The sequence below is a fragment of the Loxodonta africana genome, chromosome 11 (genome assembly GCF_030014295.1).
Source record: "Loxodonta africana isolate mLoxAfr1 chromosome 11, mLoxAfr1.hap2, whole genome shotgun sequence".
NCBI classification, from domain to species: domain Eukaryota; kingdom Metazoa; phylum Chordata; class Mammalia; order Proboscidea; family Elephantidae; genus Loxodonta; species Loxodonta africana.
Genome location: NC_087352.1, coordinates 70,932,070 through 70,953,250, shown reverse-complemented (window position 1 = coordinate 70,953,250; position 21,181 = coordinate 70,932,070). Strand labels below are relative to the sequence as shown.

At 53.7% G+C, this 21,181-nt stretch overlaps 1 protein-coding gene across 13 annotated transcripts in view; it reads right to left on the bottom strand.

Annotated features, from left to right (window-relative positions):
- CELF4 (CUGBP Elav-like family member 4) overlaps nt 1–21,181 on the bottom strand; it is a 341,436-nt gene that overhangs the window by 97,467 nt on the left and 222,788 nt on the right. The gene's annotated exons all lie outside the window — the stretch shown is intronic.

Here is a 21,181-nt window from a genome sequence, read left to right as displayed (position 1 = left end):
GGGGCCCTTGGCCACTGTGCCAGGGTAAAGAATTCTTGGTTGTGTTCTTGTAGAAAAGTCGTGGAGTAGAAATAACTTTGTCTCCAATACTTCCTTCAATAGCTGTCTGTATTTTACCCTGGCCCCTTGCTGTCAAACATGTCTGAAAACCACCATTGTCACTGTCACAATTGTCACCACCATCACTACAACCTCTGTCACTATTACTGTCATCATCATTGCCACTATTATCACCATCACCATAGTCACCATCACCATTGTCACTACCACTGTCACTATAACCTTTGTCACCATCACTGTTATCATCCACATTTGTCACCACCACTGTCACCATCACCACCATGAGTCTCTGTCACCACCATCACTACAACCTCTGTCACTATCACTGTCACCACCACTGTCACCATCACCATCACCACAGCCTCTGTCACCATCACTGTCATCATCACCATTGTCACTACCACTGTCACCACCTCTGTCACCATTACTGTTATCATCACCATTTGTCACCACCACTGTCACCATCACCATCATGAGTCTCTGTCACCACCACCATCACCACAACCTCTGTCACCATCACTGTCATTATCACGACTGTCACCATCACCATCACTACAACCTCTGTCACTATCACTGTCATCACCATTGTCACCACCACCATCACCACCTCTGTCACCATCACTGTCATCATCACCATTGTCACTACCGCTGTCACTATAACCTTTGTCACCATCATTGTTATCATCCCCATTTGTCACCACCACTGTCACCATCACCATCATGACTCTCTGTCACCACCACCATCACCACAACCTCTGTCACCATCACTGTCATTATCACGACTGTCACCATCACTATCACTACAACTCTGTCACTATCACTGTCATCACCATTGTCACCACCACCATCACCACAGCCTCTGTCACCATCACAGTCATCGTCACCACTGTCACCATCACCATCATGACTATCTCTGTCTCCATTACCATCATCACCACCACAACCACATCTTATATACTGAATAGGATATAGCTTAACTCAAAGGGATACTGCTAATGGTGGAATCCTGGATGCTGGGGTGGAAAGTGTATTTTCTGTAGGGTGGATCATCCTTGGGGTCCCTCCCACCACATGGCACGGCAGCCACCTAAACCCTGTGAGCTATGCTAGGGACCAGGCAGCACGATGTCATGGGAACAGTACAACTTGGGAATCATTCAGAACTGGAGCTGCCGTGACTAGTAGTGTGACCTTAACTTAGTCACTTAGTCTCTCTGTGCCTCAGTTTCATGGACTTGAAAACCTAGGATATAATTATCTGTCTTCACAGGGTAGTTCTGAGGATGAAGAAAGCTGTGTGGGTAAAAATGCCCGGCGTACCACTAGGGTCGCTGAGTCGGAATTGACGCCATGGCACTGGGTTTGGTTTTTTTTTTTTTTAATACCACTAGGGGTCCAGTTTCATATAAGTTAATTTGCTTCCCTCCATCTTCCTCTTCAGATGATGCTCTCTCCCTACAGGAGCCTGGGAAAGGAAACGTGCAGTGTCCCCCCATTTGGGTCCCTCCATGCCTCCTGCCTCAGCCTCCAGGGTCCCCAACATCCTCTGACAACTAGGGCTGAAGTGGGCTTGTGTGGGCACGGGAGACACAGCCCAATTTTACAAGCACAGAGTATTATGATTGCAATGATTTCCATCATAAATCATATTTCCTATCTTCTGCCTCTCTCCCCCGTGTGCCCCAAGTTAAGCCTTGGTATTTTCTTTAGCTGCTGCCACTGCTGAGCCTGGAGATGATATTAGGGTAATGATGATATATTTTACCCTGACGCTAAGCCACTCCCTTAGTGTGGGAGGGGGAGAGTTTGCCCCCCAAATGACTACTGTTACTAGAAAGTGGGGCTGCCCATGCGCTGGGGGAAGGGTGCACACGTGAGCTTGACTGCAGGGGTCCTGGCATCTTGACAGGCGCATACATTTGTGTGAGCAGGTGTGTGAGTGCCCTGACACACCTGCATGTGCCCATGCATGTAGATATGTGTGTACAGAGACCTGGAAGTCTTCTTCCTGGGGTGTATTTTGTGTGGACACATGGTCAGCCCTTAGAAGATCAGCATGGTCAGTGGATGACACATGGTAGGAGGGCAGCAGGGAAGGAAGGGGAAGAGGCCTGCACTGATCTTCTTACGCACAGTTGCCCTGGCCTTGGGACTGCCGGTGTCTTGGGATTCTGCAAATCCCATTGTTTTTCCCCATACAATGCATTCCACGTGCTGGCACCATATTAAAAAACAAAACAAAAAATCTGTTGCCATGGAACTGATTCCGACTCATGGTGACCCCATGTATTACAGACTACAACTGAACTCCATAAGCTTTTCTTTTCAGAGCCACTGGCTGGGTTCAAACCACCAACCTTTTGTTTAGCAGCCAAGCACCAACTGTTTGCGCCTCCCAGAAACCTGGCACCGTGTTAATCCTCCGAAAACACTGCTTTGTTAGATCCTTTCCTACTTAAGAACCTTCAGTGGCTCCCACTGTCACACAGTTGAGACTGGTCTCCCCCTTGCCTGAACCCCCACCCCTGTGTCCAGACTGGCTTTGCGCGGAGGGCCTTCAGCACACACTTTCCCACAAACCCTCAGGGAATCTTTCTGAAATGTGGTCAATACCCAGGCTGGGCACCTATCCTGACCTCCAAAATGCCACATCAGTTGGAGGGCAAAGCTGGTTTATGGGTCAGAGCTCTCTGGCCTTTTGCCTTAGCTTACTGGGCTAGGCTCAGCACTGACAGGGCCTGGAGTTCCTCACCCCAGTGGCAGAGACACTGGCGTCCAGGTATAGCATCACAGCTTTGGGCTGGGCCCCGAGAGGGTAGGACAGGAAGAGGGTTCAGATGGACACGGTCATTTGTTCATTCATTCAAAAAGTATTCCAAGCTGAATGGCTCTCTTATCTCCCAGTCCCACTGGCCAGTCCCTCTCTATCTTCTACACCAGGACCTGCCCAGTGAGACCCTTGAGCAAGGGTCTGTCAGATTTTCTCAGGTGATCGTGCTAAAACAAAGCACCACAGACACGGGCAGGTCTAGTTTTGAAGAATCTCTCCACATGGTGGAGACAATAGTGATAGTGAATCACAGACTCAGAGAAGATGAAAGTGGGCTAACCCCACTTCCTGAGATTTACTAGCAGTGATTTCAGTCTATAGTGCCTCCCAGGATTTGTGCAGCCCTAGCTTGAATGCCTCCCAGGTCGGGGAGCTCACTCCACCCAAGAGTCAGATGTCTCTATCAGAAGCACTCTCCTGGATATCAAGCTAAGTCTGAGCCACTCAACTTCTACCCTTCGGCCTCCTTGCATTCATATAGGAAATGCCGAATTTCTCTTCTTGAGAATAGTTGGTTAAAGTTTGGATGGTGATGAGAACCATGGTGGGCATCTAACCAGTATCTGACCCTCACGGGGGTGGGGTCTCCGTAGGACACCATAGGTCATGAAGCTTGGTTTCAGCACAGGTTTGAGTGGACCCATCAGAGCCTGAATAACCACGTGCTCCGAGTGTGGGTGGGTGGCTGTGGCCACCAGGGGGTCTGCACTGAGGGTACAGGCACAGCTCCGCCCCAGGTCATCAGGAGCCCCCAGAGACCCCAGAGAAACAGAGTAGGAGACAGTGCTCACTTTGTGCAACCGGCTGAGACAGGAGAAGTCAGGGCTGTGTGGGGACATGGGTATTCAGGGGAAAATATGCAATATGCTCAAACAAAGGACAAGCGTGTCCATTTTGACCCACATTTTGAGGGAGGGGGGTGGTGTGGAAGCTATCTTACATGAGGAGGTTATGGAGATGGGGCTGCTTAGCCCAAGCAGGGATGGGGGCGTCATGCTACCTCTGAAGGGCTCAAAGCAAGGGGCGAAAAGGGTCAGAACACGGCAGTGCCTTGTATCTGGGGAGGCAGGTCAGACAGGAGCGTCTTCCATTCCTACAGGGCGCCGGCCACCTTGGAGTGTAGTGTGCTCCACAGGGGAGCCTGGCTAGGGTGGAGTTGGGCCCAGAAGGTTCCTTCTGACTCTAGGATTGTATGATGATAAAAGAAGGTGCTCCTAAGAGCCAGAAAGGCTAAGGTTTCAATTGCAGCTCTGCCCCTTACTGGCTGTGTGGCCTTAAATGGGCTATCTGAATTTGCTGAGCCTCAGTTTCTTCATCTATAAAACCACACCACTACCACCCACGGCCGTTGAGTTGATTCCGACTTATAGCAACCCTACAAAGGGAGTAATAATAATTCCTACAACTAAGGGTTGCTGCAAGTGTTCAATGAGATATTCACACAAAGCTGCTAACAAGGCTTGCCTCTTAGCAAGTAGTTATCTAATGGATTCCGAATGCTGCTGGGCTCAAAGCTCTCCTCCCCCAGGAAGTCTGCCCTGATTACTCTTAAGCAGCTCTGAGCGATCTAGGCCTTTCTGCTAGGGTTCACACGCTCTCCTGGTTTGTGGTCTCTCCCTAAGCACATGTCTGCAGGCTGCATTGTCTGCAGAGTTTGGTCTGTAAGTGTGTGTGTGTATACAAATCTTCTTGAGGAGGATAGAGGGATATTGGAGTCATCCTAGGGGCCAGCCAATTTCCACCTCCGTATAGGAATTTAGACTGGGTCAAAATAACAGCACACACACACACACACACACACACACACATACACACACACACACACGGAGGCACAAGGCGGCCTCTCCACCTCCTCCCAAGTCCTCCTGCTGGCTGTCTGCAGTCCCTGGGGCCCTTTAAATGCAGCAACTTTCTCTGAGCAGCTTCAGCTTAGGGAGCACAAGGGTTGGCCCCACTTCTGCTGTCTGCCTCAGAGGGGTGGGAGGCCTTTAGGAGCCAGACCCTGCAAAGTACTTTCCGGGAGTGAGGGGTTGGCACAGGGTGGGTCCTTGGCCAGCAGGGCAAATACCCCAGCCAGTGCTTTGCAGCTACACTCCCCTGCCCTGGCCAGGAGGTAGGCAGAGGTGGAGCTCAGGGCGCTGTCCTCCTGGCAGCTCCTTGTCCCCTCTCCAGGGAGACAGACCAGAGTGCAGGCTGAGTGGGAGGGGGACTGGGTCCCTGCAGCCATCTCCTGGCTGCGTGGCCCTGGCCAAGCTAACCCCTTGAGCCTTGGTGCCTTCACTTGGGAAACAGTGAGGGGAAATAACAGTTGACATTGAAGCTGATACATGTAAAGATGTGTTGTGAGCCACACAGGACAAAACAAGTACAAGGGAGTACCTGGGTTATAACGGGTGATGAGTTATTCATGCAGCCCCCCAGTATCCTCTCCCTGTGGGGGTCCCCCAGCAGGTGTGCATCTGTGTGTGCGATGTGGGATGGATGTGTGTAGCCCATCGCAGTCCTTGAGCAGAAAGAGGAGGTGCTGAAAACACTGGGCACCTGTTAGGTGTGTGAGCTTGAAACTCCGTGCACCGTATAACCACAGAGAGCAAAAACAGTGCATAAAAAGCAGACCAAGGCTGAACAGAAACACACAGGGGATGTCCACTGTGGTGGTTGTGCTGGGCTACGGATAATTTTTCCTATCCCTAATTTCTGAGTTTTTACTTAGTGAGAAGAAACAAAAAAGATGTGTGCATGGGCTTGACTGTCCACGTGTGTCTGCTGGGGCCTTCCTGTGAGGGAGGCCCTGTGTGTTTTAGGGTGTGGGTTGTTGTGTCAGGACCAGCCATCCATGATTCTGTGTGTGTGCGAGTCACTGGCCTTGTTGCCTCTGGGTATTACATCTCAAATGCTCCTAAACCAAAACCAAACCCACTGCCTTCAAGTTGATTCCAACTCATAGTGACCCTATAGGATAGAGTAGAACTTCCCCGTAGTGTTTCCAAGGCTGAAATCCTGGCGGCCTAGTGGTTAAGAGTTCGGCTGCCAGTCAGAAGGTCGGCAGTTCAAATCTACCAGGTGCTCCTTGGAAACCCTATGGGGCATATAGGGTCACTATGAGTTGGAATTGACTCATCTGCAATGGGCTGGTTTTTTTTTGTTTCGTTTTGTTTAATCTTTACCGAAGCAGACTGCCACATCTTTCTCCGGGGGAACTGCTGGTGGTTTGAAACTGCCGAGCTTTCCGTTAGCAGCCAAGCCCTTAACCCATGGCGCCACCAGGGCTCCCATTCAAATGCTTCCCACCCACTGACACTTATAGCGACCCTATAGGACAGAGTAGAACTGCCCCGTAGAGTTTCCAAGGAGCCTGGTGGATTCGAACTGCCGACCTTTCTCAAAAGTTAGCAGCCGTAGCGCCTAAACACTGTGGCACCAGAGTTTCCAGTTAAATGCTCCTAGAAGCTAAAAAACCCTGGAGGGTGCAGTGTTCCAGACAACCACCAGATAGAGCCCTGATGCAGTCTAAGGGCTGAGATCCGTCAGCCGTGTGTTTGTGGGGCTTTGTGTTCTGCTTTCCCTAGCCAGGCTGGGGGTGGGTAGCACGTGCACACGTGTGTGTGTGTGTGTGTGTGTGTGTGTGTGTGAGTGCGCGCGTGTGTGTTGGGGGGGGCAGGAAGGGATTTCCTGACTGCAGCACCAGTGCGTGTACACGGGTGGCCAGTCTGTGTGTGCCATCTTCCTTCCTTCCATGACCACCTGGACACTGCCCACACCCCATGCCCTCAGATCCTAGCTCTTCCAGAATATGTGTGTGAACAGGCTGGTGTGTGCTTGCGTGTGTGTTGGAGCAGACAAATCCAGCCACCCAACCCTCAAACCCTCACCTTTCACTCCTGCCAAGCCACATGCCCCTCTCCCCAACTGCCTACTTGCTACCCCTCACCATGGCCTCTTCCTCCTGCCTTTCTGTTCCCCTTTCTGGGAATGGTCTCTCTCCAGTCAAACTCCTACCCATTCTTCAAAGACTTCTAAAAGCCCCTGTTCTCTAGGAAGCCCACTAGATCTCCCCAGTGCTAACCTCTTACCCCTTTGCTCTGACCAACCCAGGACAGGATGTTGGAGCCACACTGTTTAGCAACTGCTTGGTGGAAAGGGTTCATTCATGAATCTTCCAGAGAGGCTGAGAGCTACAAGGGCAGGGACAGTGCCCAGCATGGGCCAGGCACCCAGAGTGAGTGCCACGTAAAACCCAGGACATTGAGGAGCACCGTTCCGCACCTTGCCTGCCCTACAGGATCCCAGGAGGCTGGTGCCAGGGCAGACTTGTTGGCTCCCACCAGGCAAGTGGGCCCAGGGTGCCCCCTGGGACAGAGGACTCTGGGTCCCTGGAGGTCTGGCAGGCTGTCGCTGAGCACCGGGGTGCTATGGGGCAGAGGCAAAGGACCAGGGGAAAGAAGAGGTGACACTGAGTATAGAGGCTCCTTGGGGCTGTTTTTAAGTCCCAAAGATGGGCCATCTGCTCTCTAGGCAGGTGATGGGAAGGTGGAAGTTGGCACTATACCTTGACTGCAGCAGGAGAAACTACAGTTAGGTTCTGGAAAACTTGGCCTCCCTGAGGCAAGGCAGCAAAGTGTGCTCCCTGGGAGTTAATAGGAGTCACCATCCTTGTGTGCACCTGCCTGGCTTTCCGTATTTTTCATTGTGTCTGGTTGTCTATGCACTAACCTTGTGTTACACGTTGCAAAGGGCTTTCAAGGCAGGCAGACAGACACTCTGCTCGTGAACTTGAAGACAGGAGCTGTCACCATTCCTGTTTGACAGATGAGGAAAGTGTGGCTCCAGAAAAAAGGGACTCAACCTGGCGGCCCAGTGCTGCATGGCCAGAGCCTGACTGAGCTTTGCAGCTTCCGGATTTCATCCCCTTAGGGGTGCACAAAGGAGCCCTGGTAGTGCAGTGGTTAAGTGCTGCACTGCTAACCGGAAGCTCGGCGGTTCCTTGGGAGGAAAAACCCTGGTGATCTGCTCCCGTAAAGATTACAGCTTAGGAAACCCTATGGGGCAGGTTTACTGTGTCACATGGGGCTGCTATGAGTTGGAATGGACTCGATGGCATACAATAACCACAATAGGGACAGGCACAAGAGCCATTTCCCCCTTTTGGAGACTCTGAGAGGGAAATGTGCCCTCCCCGAACTCAGCAATAGGCATAGCCCTGAATCCCCTCCCCCCCCCATCTGCCTGAGCCTTCTTCCTGTTTGTCCAGAGCCTATATAAGCACTGGACATGTTTGCAGGATGCTGGATGTGGTGAGGTGGGAGAACAGAGGAAAGTGGGTGGAGAGGGGGCAGTGAAGTGTGCATGCTCCGTCTCCTGAGGGTTGGAGTCTCCAGGGCTGGCCTGGGGCCCTTCTGTAAGCACCATCAAGCTAGGCCAGGCCTGCACCCCACCAGGGGCTGCTCCCATAAGCCCATTCCCCAAATGGGAGCTGCAAGGGAGCAAGAAGCCTGCCTTCCCTTGTCTTAATGCTTCTGCAAAACAAAACGAGAGAGGGCAGTGATAAAGTGGGAGCAGGAGAGAGATGAAGTCCAGAGAAGGCCTGGACAGAGAGGGAGGGATGGGAGCGGGAAAGCCAAGGGCAGGGCAAAGGGCCAAACCTGAGAAGAAGGGTGCAACCTGGAGGGCAAGACCGGCTCTCTCTCTGAGCTTGAACGGGGCCTGCAGGTTCTACAGAGAGATGGCTGGATGGCTGTGGAGACCTGTGTCGCAGCCACCAACCTGGCAGGGGAGATGCTCAGCAGAGGTTATACTGACCCAGTGCTTCAGTTTGGGGGATGGTGCTTTTGAGTGCCAGAATATTTGGAGCAGACTTTTCTGCTGTGTGTGGGGGGGGGGCGTGGGCTGGAATTGGGTGGAGGACTCCTTGGGGTGTGGGTGGGCAGTGGGAAACTGGCAGGGAGGGAACTGTGGATGGGACCCTGCTTTGGGCGCTGGCCTCTTTGGCGTGACTTGTCCCGGGTAGGCCTTCTGCTGCTTTGGGTTGGGGTGAGAATGGCACAGGCCCCAGGGAGGGACCTTGAGGCAGGGAGGGAGGCAGCCACCCTGGCCCTTCATCCACACTCTGAGCTCAGTCCCTGGCACTGGGCACTCACTCCCACATGCCCACCCAGCCTCCTCAGCCCCTGAAGGCTGCAGCGGGGATTGCTGCTCCCAGGTGTGCCTGACCCACTGAGCCCCCAGGAGTTCTGTCCCAGTTCCTGAAGTGGCAGCTGGGCAGGTTACACATGTTTAATTACTAGTAATTAAAAAACTGATTACTCCAAATGGTGCCTTCCTGGGGAGAGGCACGCTGTGCCTGTCCTCCTGGCCTAATGGAGGCCATCTCTGGGGGCGTGAGGCAGGAACAGTATCACAGTCACTGCCCGTGTGTGGAAGAGAATGAGGGCTCCCCTCTGGCTCAAAGACCGCATCCCCCCTCCTCCTCCCACTGGCCTTCTAGGACCTAAAATCACACCAGTAGAGCATCATGACACTGAATGAGTCACAGACCCCTTCTCCAGTGTCCCTTCTAAAATGTGCATCTCTTGTGAGGCCACACTGCTCAGAACGCGATCAGCAGGAAGGCACCCACGTGGGGAGGTCCAGGGATGACCGGGCTCTGGACCCCCCAGAAAGGAGGCAGGGAGTAAGCATGGAGTGGAAAAGAAGCATGACAGATTTGCCAATTTCATAAATAACTTCTTTTATTCATAATGTGAGACTGAGGTTTAGTGAACACCCACTATGTGCCAGGCACGGCCCTGCCCTGATGGGCCGGCCACACAGTCCAGAGAGGAGGTAGACATTGTGTAAGTCAACTAGCTATGTGGGAGCGGTTATCTGTTGTGGTAGGTGTGGCAGGGGCAGAGGCTGAGGAAGGGGGGTTGGTGCAGTGGGAGAGGGCATCTCTGAAGAGGCGGCATTGAGGGTGAGGACAAGGAGCTTGTGGGGGGAAGTGGGGAGGCCCTTCAGGCAATGGGAAGTGTTGGTACAAAGGCCCAGGGGTGGGGGTTGAGGGTGGAGAGAATCTGGCTGCAGTGAGAGTTTCAAGAACTAACGCTAGGCAGTTATGGGGGGACAGGTGAGTTTGAAGGCGGGGAGTGCCCTGGCCTGAACTGTGGAGACCAGAGAGAAGGAGAAGGAGAGGACAGGGAGATCTAGTGCTCATCCCAGTGCAGTGGATGGTGATAGTCCTGGGGGTGAAGGGGGACAAAGAGGCTAGTGGCTCTGAGAGGGGACCTGGAGATGGGGCCTCCAGGGCCTGCTGGTGGAGGGGTTATGGGAGGCCAGGGAAAGGGCCGTCTCCAGCTCTGAGAGGCAAAGCCTAGACAGCAGTTCCCCATCATAGCAGACCCTGTGAAGGAGATTCCAGGGGCTCTCCAGGCTGCCCGATCCCTGAGGGAGACGTATGACAGCGGTGGGTGCGGATCTCACTGGAGGCATGCTGGCAAGAGAAGTGAAAGGCCCGAGCAGTAGGGGTGCACCAGGTGTCTCCATAGCCTGCCTGTCACCCAGTGGCATTGCTGCCACCCAGTGCGGTAACTCATGGTGTCACCTCCCCACGCTAATTATCACCATATTGTAGCTAAAACACCAGACAAATCTGACAAAATCAGCGACTATAAAAACCCCTGTGGCAATGCTTGTAGGGGGTGCAGACAAAACCCCGAGATTCGCAGCATCGTTGTAATTGGGTAATCATGACAGCTCTGACTGGTATCCGTTAAAACCAAACAAACCCATTGCTGCTAAGTCGATTGTGACCCTACAGGACAGAGTAGAACTGCGCCATAGGGTTTCCAAGGAGCGGCTGGTAGATTTGAACTACAGACCTTTTGGTTAGCAGCCAAATGCTTAATCACTGTGCCACCAGGGCTCCACTTAGAAGGTTCAAAGAGTAAATTAGCATAGAGCTTTAGCCTTGTCAGTGTATTGATACATGTAAGCTAAGCTTATGAAAAAAATTTTTTTTGTTGTTATAACTACAGGAATATTTTTATAAAAAAATAGTAAATTTCTGCTGAAACACTGCACAAAAATTTTGCAGTCGTTTTGGTGCCATCCCCCCTGACAGCGTCACCTGGTGCAGCCTGCTGCACACCCTTTGTGATGCCACTGCTGTCATCCCACCCTCCCTGGCCAAGTGGGCCGGTGACAGCGGCCACACAGGGAAGATTTATCCGCAGTCCTCACATGGAAGATGCTGATGTACGGCTGTGCTCATCAATCCCTGGGGCGCTATGCCAATTATTCATTTATTAATAAGGGGTTTGCAGGAACCATCCCCCACCACCGCACTGTCTGCCTGTGCCTGAGTATCTAGAAAGTGTCCCAGAGAGCTCTCTGCCTCAGCCACCATGATCCTTCTCCTGCCCCTCCCCCTCTCGGCACCTCATCTCCCTCTCTTAGCCCCCCCATCCCCCTCTCCTCACCTACACATAAAGGACCAAGGTTCACTGCACCCATGGGCCTGCCCCTCACTTCACCCTCCTGAGCACCAGTCTTGGAGAAGTCTAGCCAGCCCACCGGCACACTGGCTGCAGTGGGAACAGAGATTCAACAAAGAAAATGTGAAGAGCCAAATAGAACTGATGCCACTGAAGACTTGGGGCATGTGGGTGTGAGCTTGTATGGGGGCGAGTCTGACTCTGGGCGTGGAGGGTAGACAGTGGCCTGGGAGCAGACAGGAGGTCTTCCTGAAGGAGGGGGAGGACAGGGCGCTGAGCAGTTTGGCCTTCCTTGGTCTGGCTGCTGTGGCCTGGCCTGGTGGGGCAGGGGTTGTCTCCTGATCCTTGGGTTAGGGCTCTGTCCAAGGTGGAGGTGTCCCTGAGGCCAAAGTTTCCATGGCTTAGACAGGGGCCAATCAATGTCTCAGAGGCACAGGAAAGAAGGGAGGGCAGAGAAGGCTGGTGTGGGAGGGGCAGCTCCATGAGGCCATCTGAGGGCAGGCTGCTAAATACCTGCTCCTCCAGGCCTTCGGTTCCTCCCTGTCCTCCTTGTCCTTCGGCCTCAGTCCCCAGTGCCCTGTCTCCATCTCTGTCTGTCTTTTGCTGGGACCCTTCTATCTTGCTCTCCTTTCTCTCTCCTCTGAACAGTACAGAAATCACAGTTATCATTATCATTTAATCTATCCAAGCCTCAGTTTACTCATTTGCTAAGTGGAGTAAATGGCCTTCCTCTGGGTGAGGTGAGGCTCTGATGAGATACCATACACAGAAGACCCTTGAAAGTCATCATGCGTCAGCTCACACTTCTGTTTGCCACACAGACTTTCAGCAGCTGCTCTCCCTGGCCCTGGCTTCATCTGAACCCCAGCTCCTTCCCACCAGGGGCTGTGCCCTCCCTGGACCCCCTTCCTCACATTAGACCAGGGACTCCAGGGCACAGGGCCATGGCTGGCCTAGCTTGTTCTGTAACCCTCCGCTTTCATGCTCCCTGTTACACAGGCCTCTGTCCACAGCATCCAGGCTGTGTCTCCGCTTGCCCATCTGTCCACATTTGCAGCTCAAGAGACAGGGCTGTGGCCTTTGAAAGTCTCCTGGGCCATATTCCTTTCTCCTTGTCTTGGCCTTTGTGGATTCTCTCAGTAGACAAAATAATCGAGGGCCATGCTTGTCACCCTCCCTCTTCATTCCTTCCTCATTCCTCTCCCCTCCTCCTCATCCTCATGGAACCTTTACTACCACACGTCCAGTGGTTAAAGCAATCGACTGCTAACCAAAAAGGTTGGTGGTTCGAGACCACTAGTGGCTCTGTGGGAGAAAGATGTGGCCGTCTGCTTCCGTAGAGATTTACAGCCTTGGAAACCCTATTGGGTCGCTATGAGTCAGAATCAACTGGATGGCAGTGGGTTTACCCACCAAAGAAAGGCACAGCCCTTCCCTCTGCACCTGTGAAGAAACCACGTCATCACTTCAGGGTGGCCCTGGGGCAATGTGGGGCTGGGGGGGTGGGGGATGATCTGTGGTTAATGTAACTTGTTCCAGAGGAGAGGTGGAGTGGGGACGTGACTATCCCCACCCAGGGACCTGGGGGAAGCCACGTGGTGATAAAACTGGGCCCTGGCAGTGCTTGACTTGCCGACAGACGTACCTCTTCAAAGGTGGAACAAGCAAGGACACAAGGTGTGAAAGTGCCTTGGGAGTCCCTGGATGGTGCAGAGGGTTAACCTGATAACCAAAAGTTGGAGTCCACCCAGAGATGCCTTGGAAGAAAGGCCCGGTGATCTACTTCAGATAAATCAGGCATTGAAAACACTGTGAAGCAAAGCTCTACTCTGACACTCATGGAGCTGACTTGATGGCAACTGATATTGGTATAAAGGTATACCGACGGGATGTGAAAAGAGCCATGCCACTGTGGGTGACAAGAAGCGAGAGAGCAGTGTTGGACCTGGTCAGAGGCAACTCACACTTCATGGTAGCCAAGTCAGAGCACTCAGAGAAGGGTGGTGGGTCTCCACTTCCCCTGACGGGTTCTGCCCCCCTCAACCTGAACTTCATCTGGGAAAGGGGCTGCCAGGTCTCCTCCTCCTCTTCAGGGATCCATTTAGGATCTAAAAGAATCAGGACAGAGGTGGCTGGAGCAACTGGGAAGCTTTGAGTCAAGTCAGGCTGGGCATCCAGCCTGGAGATGCAGATGGCCTGGTTCTCATTTTCCTGCTGGGGTGGTTTCGTGGAGGGAGGAGGGAGCCAATAGAGGACAATTGAAAAGGTAGTAGAAAGATGCATTCACTTACTCACACGCAGCCAAGGTGCTGAGCACTGAGAATGCACGTGGGCTAAGCCAGGCCCTGCCCTGTAAGCAGACCGGGTGGGTGCTGAGCTGAGGCCCAGATAGGGGCTTGGGCCAGGTCCACTGGGGCCACAGCAGTGCTCGAGGGTGGCTGGTTCCATTGATACCTGAAGGACAAACAGGAGTTTGCCAGTAGCACCAGGCTGAGAAGGGCGTTTGGGCAGAGCGACAGCAGGTGCAAAAATAGAAAACAGTGTGGTGAGTCGGGGGGTGGGGGGGCGCTGCATGGGGGTGGCTGCTGCACAGAGTTCACAGAGGCACTGGGGAGCTATTGAGTAAGAGAAGCAGGAGGCTGGTGGGGGGAGGAGCCCATAGGGACCCGGTTGATGGGGGGCGGGGGGGGGCCTGCATGTCAAGCCCAGGTGTGAGGACTTGATCCCCCAGTGATGACGGTCACTGAAACATACATGCTCAATTGAACCTGCCTCTTAGTAGCCCCCATCTGGGGGGAGCTGTGGGTAGATGATCAAGCCAAATGGTCAAAGGAGTGTGTGTGCTGGGAGGTCCTGAAGTCAGGCCGGGGAGAAGGATTTAGAGAGGAGACCTGCTAGAGACTGACCTACTAGCAAGAATTGACAGAATTTAGCACGTGATTAGGTGGGTGAGGGGGACCCTTAGCAACCAGGGATGTGCATTGGTGGTGGTTGTGGGGGCAGGGGCAGAACCCCAGGCCCCATCCTGACAAGCCCGGGCTTGAGGACGTGGCCTGCAGCCACACAGCACACTGGATGAAGCCCAGGACCGTCCAGGTGGGCTTGACTGCACTATGGGAAGAAATTCTCTCGGCAAATAACTTCATTGTTTGTTTTAGGAACTCCCTGAAAACTCGAGTGTCTGAGCAGCAAACAATACAAGCAGCTCCTTCTAGGGACGACAGCTTACTCACCCAGGTAAACCTGCTCACCTGTGGATGGCTGTTTGCTCCTCCTCCACCTGCTCAAAATCTTCACCTTGCTGCTTCCGCCAATTCTAAACCATCAAATCATACACACTGCCCCATCCCAGTCAGGTCCCCGTATTGCACGACCCACCAAAACACGCCTTTGGTCTCCTTACTGTCCCCTGGGAGAGGCCCCCCCACAGCTTTTCCACATGGCCTTCAAGGTGACCCAGGTCTCCCTGTCGGTCACATCCTCTACCCATCTTCCCCTTTCTTCTTTCAGGGTTTTATTTTTGGCCAGGTAATTAGCATAGCTCTTCTCATTAATATTATATTTAAGAAAGAAAAGGTGATGGTGGGGGGCTGAGGGCTGGGGGCGGGGGCTTGCGTGTGCCAGTAATTGTCTTGACAGCCAGAGATCCTAGTGCAATGACAGTCTACTTCAAGTGGCCCAATTAGCATAAGAAACGGCTCGCCAAAAGTTCTGAAGGCATCGTGTTGATTAATGCAATTTATCTTGCAAACCAGCAGCAGACAGCTGAGTCGCTGCTAATGATTATTATATACATTTATACACACTATGTACATGCGGCCTCCTCTCCAAGAAATGGTGCCTCTCCCATCTCCTCCTGCCTGGGCCCTCACGCAGCCGGCCCAGTGGATCCTGGATGGCTCCCCACCTACCCAAACCCTCCCACCTATGTTTCCAATTGGCTTTCGGTGTCCTCAACTCCAGTTGCCTGGGTGCCCAAAATGATTGTGCTTGATAAGAAGGCTTTACCCTGACATTGAGCTGGTGTTCAGAAACAAAGCTTTCAAGAATAATTTTCACTGCACAGGAGGGGCAGCTCCATGCGGCCATATGAGTGGCCAGTAGATGAAGTTAGGACAGCGACGAGTGTCCGGATACCAGATTCTAAGCGCTCTGTCCACAGCACCCCACCTCCTTCTGTTTGTTGTAAATGCGTTGTTACACTGAAGCTGTGGACTGGTATCCTGGTTGCTGTCAGTGCAGGGGCCAGGTTTCCTGGTAGGTGTCGGTCCATCCAGGCTAGGCCAAGCCACCCAGCAGGACCACGATGACAGCTAACAGCTCTGACTGTTTACCATGTGCCAGGACTGTTCTAAGAGCTCACACATACCACCTCATACGTCCCTAACGTCACCTCATCCCCATTTTACAGAAAGGAATGTATCTAGTTTGAAGCTCAGGAGGTCTGGCCCCAGACTGGTGCTCTCTTAATCACTCTTCTCTGCAAGCAAATTCAGGTCAGAATCTGGTAGGGGTATGGTGGGGGCTGAGGGTAGAGGGGTACAGGGGATACAGAGGGCATGGCTCCTACGGTTTGTGTGTCGGATGGTTTTCTGGGATGGAAGCCCACTCATGTGAAGGCTTGAGGGTCGCCGTGCAGAGGGGAAGCTTTTGTATCAGATTCTGGACACACATAAAAGCTGATCAAGTGTGCTTGTATGTGTGCGTGTGTATGCCTGTGTGTACACACACTTGTTGCGTTCCTGTGCTTGTATGTGCATGCGTGTGTGTCTGGAGCACACAGCGTTCGTGTGTCATTCTATCTGGAAGAGTTCAAATTCAAGTCTGCTTGAGGATGTCTGCTGTGAGTGCTCAAGAATATACCTTATAGCTGTACATGTGCCCTGTTATTGGTGTCTGCAGGCATGTGAGTGTGCTGGTGCCTCTGGGTATGTGTGAGAAGAATAATCCCAATGTGATTGTCTGGCTGTGTCTGGGGATGCATGAGTGTTTTTGAGTGTGTATTTGTGTGGGGTGTATGTGACCATGTTGGGAGGGGTGTGTGTGTGTGCTGTAATATGGTGAGCTATAAACTGAAAACACAGGCCTGAAGGGACAGAAGTCAGAGTGTCACGATCAGAGTGGGTATCATCAGTTCAGGTAGAGCCCTGGTGGACGGGATTTTTGAGCCCTGCACTCACTACCCACCCCCCCAGACGGGGCCAACAGGAGTCAAAGGTTGCTTTCACTGGGTCTGGTGCCACCACCCCCTGGGGCTAAAACCAGTGAGTGCCAGGACTCCCCAAGCCTAGAAGGCTCTGCTGGGGAGCTGCAGTGGGAGCCCTGCACGAGGGGCCCTCTGAATGTCCTGGAGGCCTTGGTTCTGAGTCTTGGCCTTGACCCACAGCCTCTGTCTCCACCAGCCTTGGGCACCCAGCCAGCCCAGGGTCTGCTCCCCAGGGTCCATCTCTGGGAATGCTGCTGTGTGCTGAGACCCCCTGGTTTTCTGATTCAGCCCAGAAGAACAACCCCACCTTTTCTTCTCTATCAAGGACCACTGACCAATAGACAGAACCACCACGGGGCCATCGAAGCCACTCCATTGAGTTTTTGCTTTTTAATAGAGAGATATAGTGTGGCACTCATCCACTTAGACATGAAAAACAGGGAACAGAAACTCGATTTAGCAAAGGCACCAAATAATAAAATATTCTTCTGTTTTGTGTTATGGTAATTGAAGGAGAGGGACAGAAGGGTAGGAAGGCAGCAGAAAGAGGAAGAATGGGGGTGGGGAGAGACAAGGGCCAGAGGGAGGCACAAGAAGAGAGAGAGAGTGCTTGGGAGGAGGCACCAGGAGGTGCAGAGAGAAAAGAGGTGGAGACAGAGAGATCCTAAGAGACAGCCCAGGACCCACCGACCCACAGAGAACCCCGGGGTCTGAAAGGACCACATCAAATGGGAGGGCCCTGTGCACTCATATCTGTCTCACTGAATCACCTGAAGAGCCCCGAAAGGCTCCACTATAGAAAAGAACCAGGAAAAGCAGCGAGCTTCGGTCACTTGCCAAGCCCCAGCTAAGCTGGGCCTCTCTGATCCCGACCAACTCTCTCCACTGGTGGCTCCAGGTCATGCCGGACCCTGTGTTCCGCTCAGGTATCCATGCCCCCACATTCCCCACCTCTGCTCTGAACCCCACGTTGGCCCCACGTGGGGCTTTCAGCATGGCTTGCTCCAGGGACCTGGCAGCCTTGCCCTGGGCCCTTCCTCCTGCAGGCTCCTCCGTCTCCCCAGGCCTGCCCTGCTGCTCCTGCATGACCCTGGCTGCCCTCCTGGTTCCTCCTCTCGGTCCTCCACCTGCTCCAAGCTCCAGCCTCTTGTCCACTCTATTACACGGTGGGCTTTTGTCATCTGATGCCTTTTTACCCTGAAATGTCCTTGGCAACCACGGAGGTCTGTGCAACGCAGGGTGGGAGCCTTACAAGTAGAGTCCCTAAGTGGTACAAACAGCTGGTTAAGCGCTGGACTACTAACCAAAAGGTTCATGGTTCGAACCTACCCAAAGGCCCTTCAAAAGAAAGGCCTGGGGTTCTGCTTCTGAGAGGTCACAGTCACGAAAACCCTATGGAACAGTTGTGCTCTGCACACGTGGGGTCACTATGAGTTGGAACTGACTCAATGGCACCCGGATTGACTTTGGTTTGGGGGTGTCAGTGAGGGTTTCCCAGAGGAGCTGACTTTTCAGCCTGGAGCCTGCCAGGGCAGTGAAGGTCTAAGAGCCATCCAGGTGGAGGCAACAGCAGGTGCAGAAGGGGTGGTGGTGGTAGGGGACACAGCAGTTGCAGAAGCAGGGGGTGGTGGTGGGGAGTGTGTGTACTATGTGACAGGAGCAGGACTCCTGAGGACAGAGCCGCTGAGGTGACCTGGCAGGGAGGCTGGGCCCCTCCCAAGGGCCATCCCTTCTTGCCTGTGGCTCCCCTGAGCTAGCCCTGGGTGGGCTTCACGCTGGGGTGCGGGTCTTTGCTGAGCATGACCAAGGCAGGCAGGCTTCAGGCCCAGCCCTCAAATTGCTTAATGGTATACTTGTGCCGGGCCAGGGGTGCGGCGGCAGTCACTGGCTCAGCCCACAGCTACCGATGGACTGTGGGATCCAGAGGGCTCAGGGCGTGCCCTGTTCTCCGTGGCCTGACACATGGCAGGAGCTCGATACACACTCGTCCATGAATGAAGGGATGATGATCCCCAAGGAGTAAACAGATGCCCTGAAGACCTGCTTATGCGGGAGTATCTCAAAGGGGCCTGGGAAGGGCTGGTCAGGGCCACCCCGGTGTGGAGCTCTGCGGTCATGGCCCAGGGATGCTGTCGGTTGTGGTCCTTTAGGCTGGGGCTGTCTGTTCTTGCTCAGCTCTGCCTGCCCAGTGCCCCTTCCCAACCTCTGGCCACCACCACCATGGGTTCTCACTATCTGGCCCAGGGTTGGGGCCTTGGGGGCTCTGGAGACACAAGGGCCCCAAGCTTCTCCCTTGTGCACCCAGCACGGCCTATGAGCTGTGAGGCTGAGAGCACACACTGGGCATCCGGCTCCACTCTAAGCACTTCACATAACCACCAGACCTTATCCCCACTGGACAGATGAGAACACTGAAACCCAGACAGGAAAATAACTTGCCCAAAGATGTGCAGCTGGGTAAGAGTGGGGACAGCTGGATGCAGTCAGCCCTGCCCCAGACCCTTGTTTTTGCCCTTCGTGGGAGGGGAGGCCTCCCTGTTGCCTTGACCTTCCAGTTCTGTACCTGCATTTGCAGGTCTGTGGGTGTTCGGGGCCAGCACCCATGGGATGCAAAGAGGACTTTCTGGGCTTCGCAGCCAGATGCGGCTGGATTTGAATCTCAGCTCCAATCCTTAGAGCTGCTTGTCTATGAAAAAACTACCTTCACGGGTTCATGTTCAAGGTGAGAATGTTCTTGCCTTCCTTGTGGCCTTGTGAGGGTTAACGAGGGCACATATTAAAAAGGGCCTAGCACAGGCATGAAGGAGCCCTGGTGATTAAGTGATGGGCTGCGAATTGAAAGGTCAGCGGTTCGAATCCACCAGCCACTCCATGAGAGAAAGATGTGGCAATCTGCTTCTGTAAACGTTTACAGCCTTGGAAACGCTGTGGGGCAGTTCTAATCTGTCCTATAGGGTCACTATGAGTTGGAATTGACTCGATGGCACCTAGCAACAACAAAGGCTTCTCCATATTTAAAATCGCTATTTAGGGTTTCTAGTTGCAGCTCCAGTCAGCCAGCTCCATCCAGGATCATAACCCTTTGCACCCAAGTGTCTCGCCCTGTTTACACTGCCCTGTGCAGGGGGCTGCTCACTCTAGTGAAGCTGGGGAGGAGCTCTGTGGCCTGACAGGTCCTGGGTAAGTGTGCTGAGCTGCTGCCATTAGCGAAGTGATTTAGACTCTTGTGTTAATGACTTCCGAGGACAGCATCCTCCTGGATATGCAAATCAAGCCATGGCTGTTAACACAATTAGCCTGCTTAGCTAACAATCGAACCCCTACTAGGCTCCGGGTGTGGCCTGGAGGGGTGCCGGGCCCCACCTGCAAGTAGACACGAGTATGCAGGAAAACGCAGCGTGGGGGGAGGCGGGCTGGCTCTGTGGCTCCCCTCAGCCCACCTCTCTAATCCTGCCCTTTTCACTTCTAGGGGGTCACCCCCACTCATCAAGGATGAGTTAAGTGGCTTTTAAAGCCTTTGCTCGCATCTCAGTGGAAAGACTCCCCTCAGAGATGCCCAGCCAGGGGAGCAGCCTGGCCCATTAGAGCTGCTCTGGGGGAGGGGGCAGCAAGCGGGGGTGAGGGAGGGTCCTTCCTTTCACCTCGGAGACACCAGGAGGGGTGGGAGGAGAGGACAAGGGGAGCTTCAGAGGGTGGACAGCATGCACCCTGATGTCGAGGGGGCACTGAGGCCGGGTCAGGCTGCGATACCCCGGAAGCAGGAAGCACCAGGGTCAGGTACCCCAGTGTCCAGAGCCCAGCTGGATCCTGTGCTCTCCTGGAGGACTGTAATGCTCCATCTACTTACTGATATGAAAGCTATCACGTGTGTACTTGATGGGATGGTCCCTCAGCCTGGTGAAATGAGTGAAGTGCTCAGGGCATAGCTGGGAAAGGAACCCCCGAAGAGAGACGGAAGCCCTGGCCAAACCACCCTCTGGCCCATATCCCCACCTTGACCCCCAGGGACCAGAAAAGATTTTCATTTTGGCGTCTGCTGAGCAGGTTCCTCAGGCCCTCCGCCCAATCCCACTGCAGCTCCAAGGTTTGTTTGTTTCAGCCCTTCCTCCAAATCCTCCTCACACCAAATGGCATTTAAATGTTAATCAAGTCAAGGTTGTGGACCCACCACTCCCTAGCGGCAGCCAAAGGTCAAGGGCAGCCTGAAAGGCGATCCCACCTGCTTCGGGTTTGGCGGTTCTTCAGGGCCGGTTTGTATGGGGCCTTGGGCCAGCCCACCTCAGGGTCATCAGAATCAGCATGGCCCCACGACAGAGCAGTGTGATCAGGGAGAAGTGTGGACTGGGCACTCCCCTGCCAGGACACAGGGAGGACCACGGGCTGTCACAGCCAGGAGTGACTTAACCTGGACTTACCTGCCATGTCTCCCATCACCTGCACCTCGGCTTCTGCCTCCCTCCCCAGCCCTTTCTCCTGTCTCATTCTGACCTCTCTATGGTCCGCCGGTCAAATCTGCTCGAGGTGTTTGCACACGTCGGGCTCAGGGCAGCTGGGCTGCTTCCCTGTCTGCACAATGGAGACAATTTCTGCTCTCTCAGAGGCCCTCAGAATTCA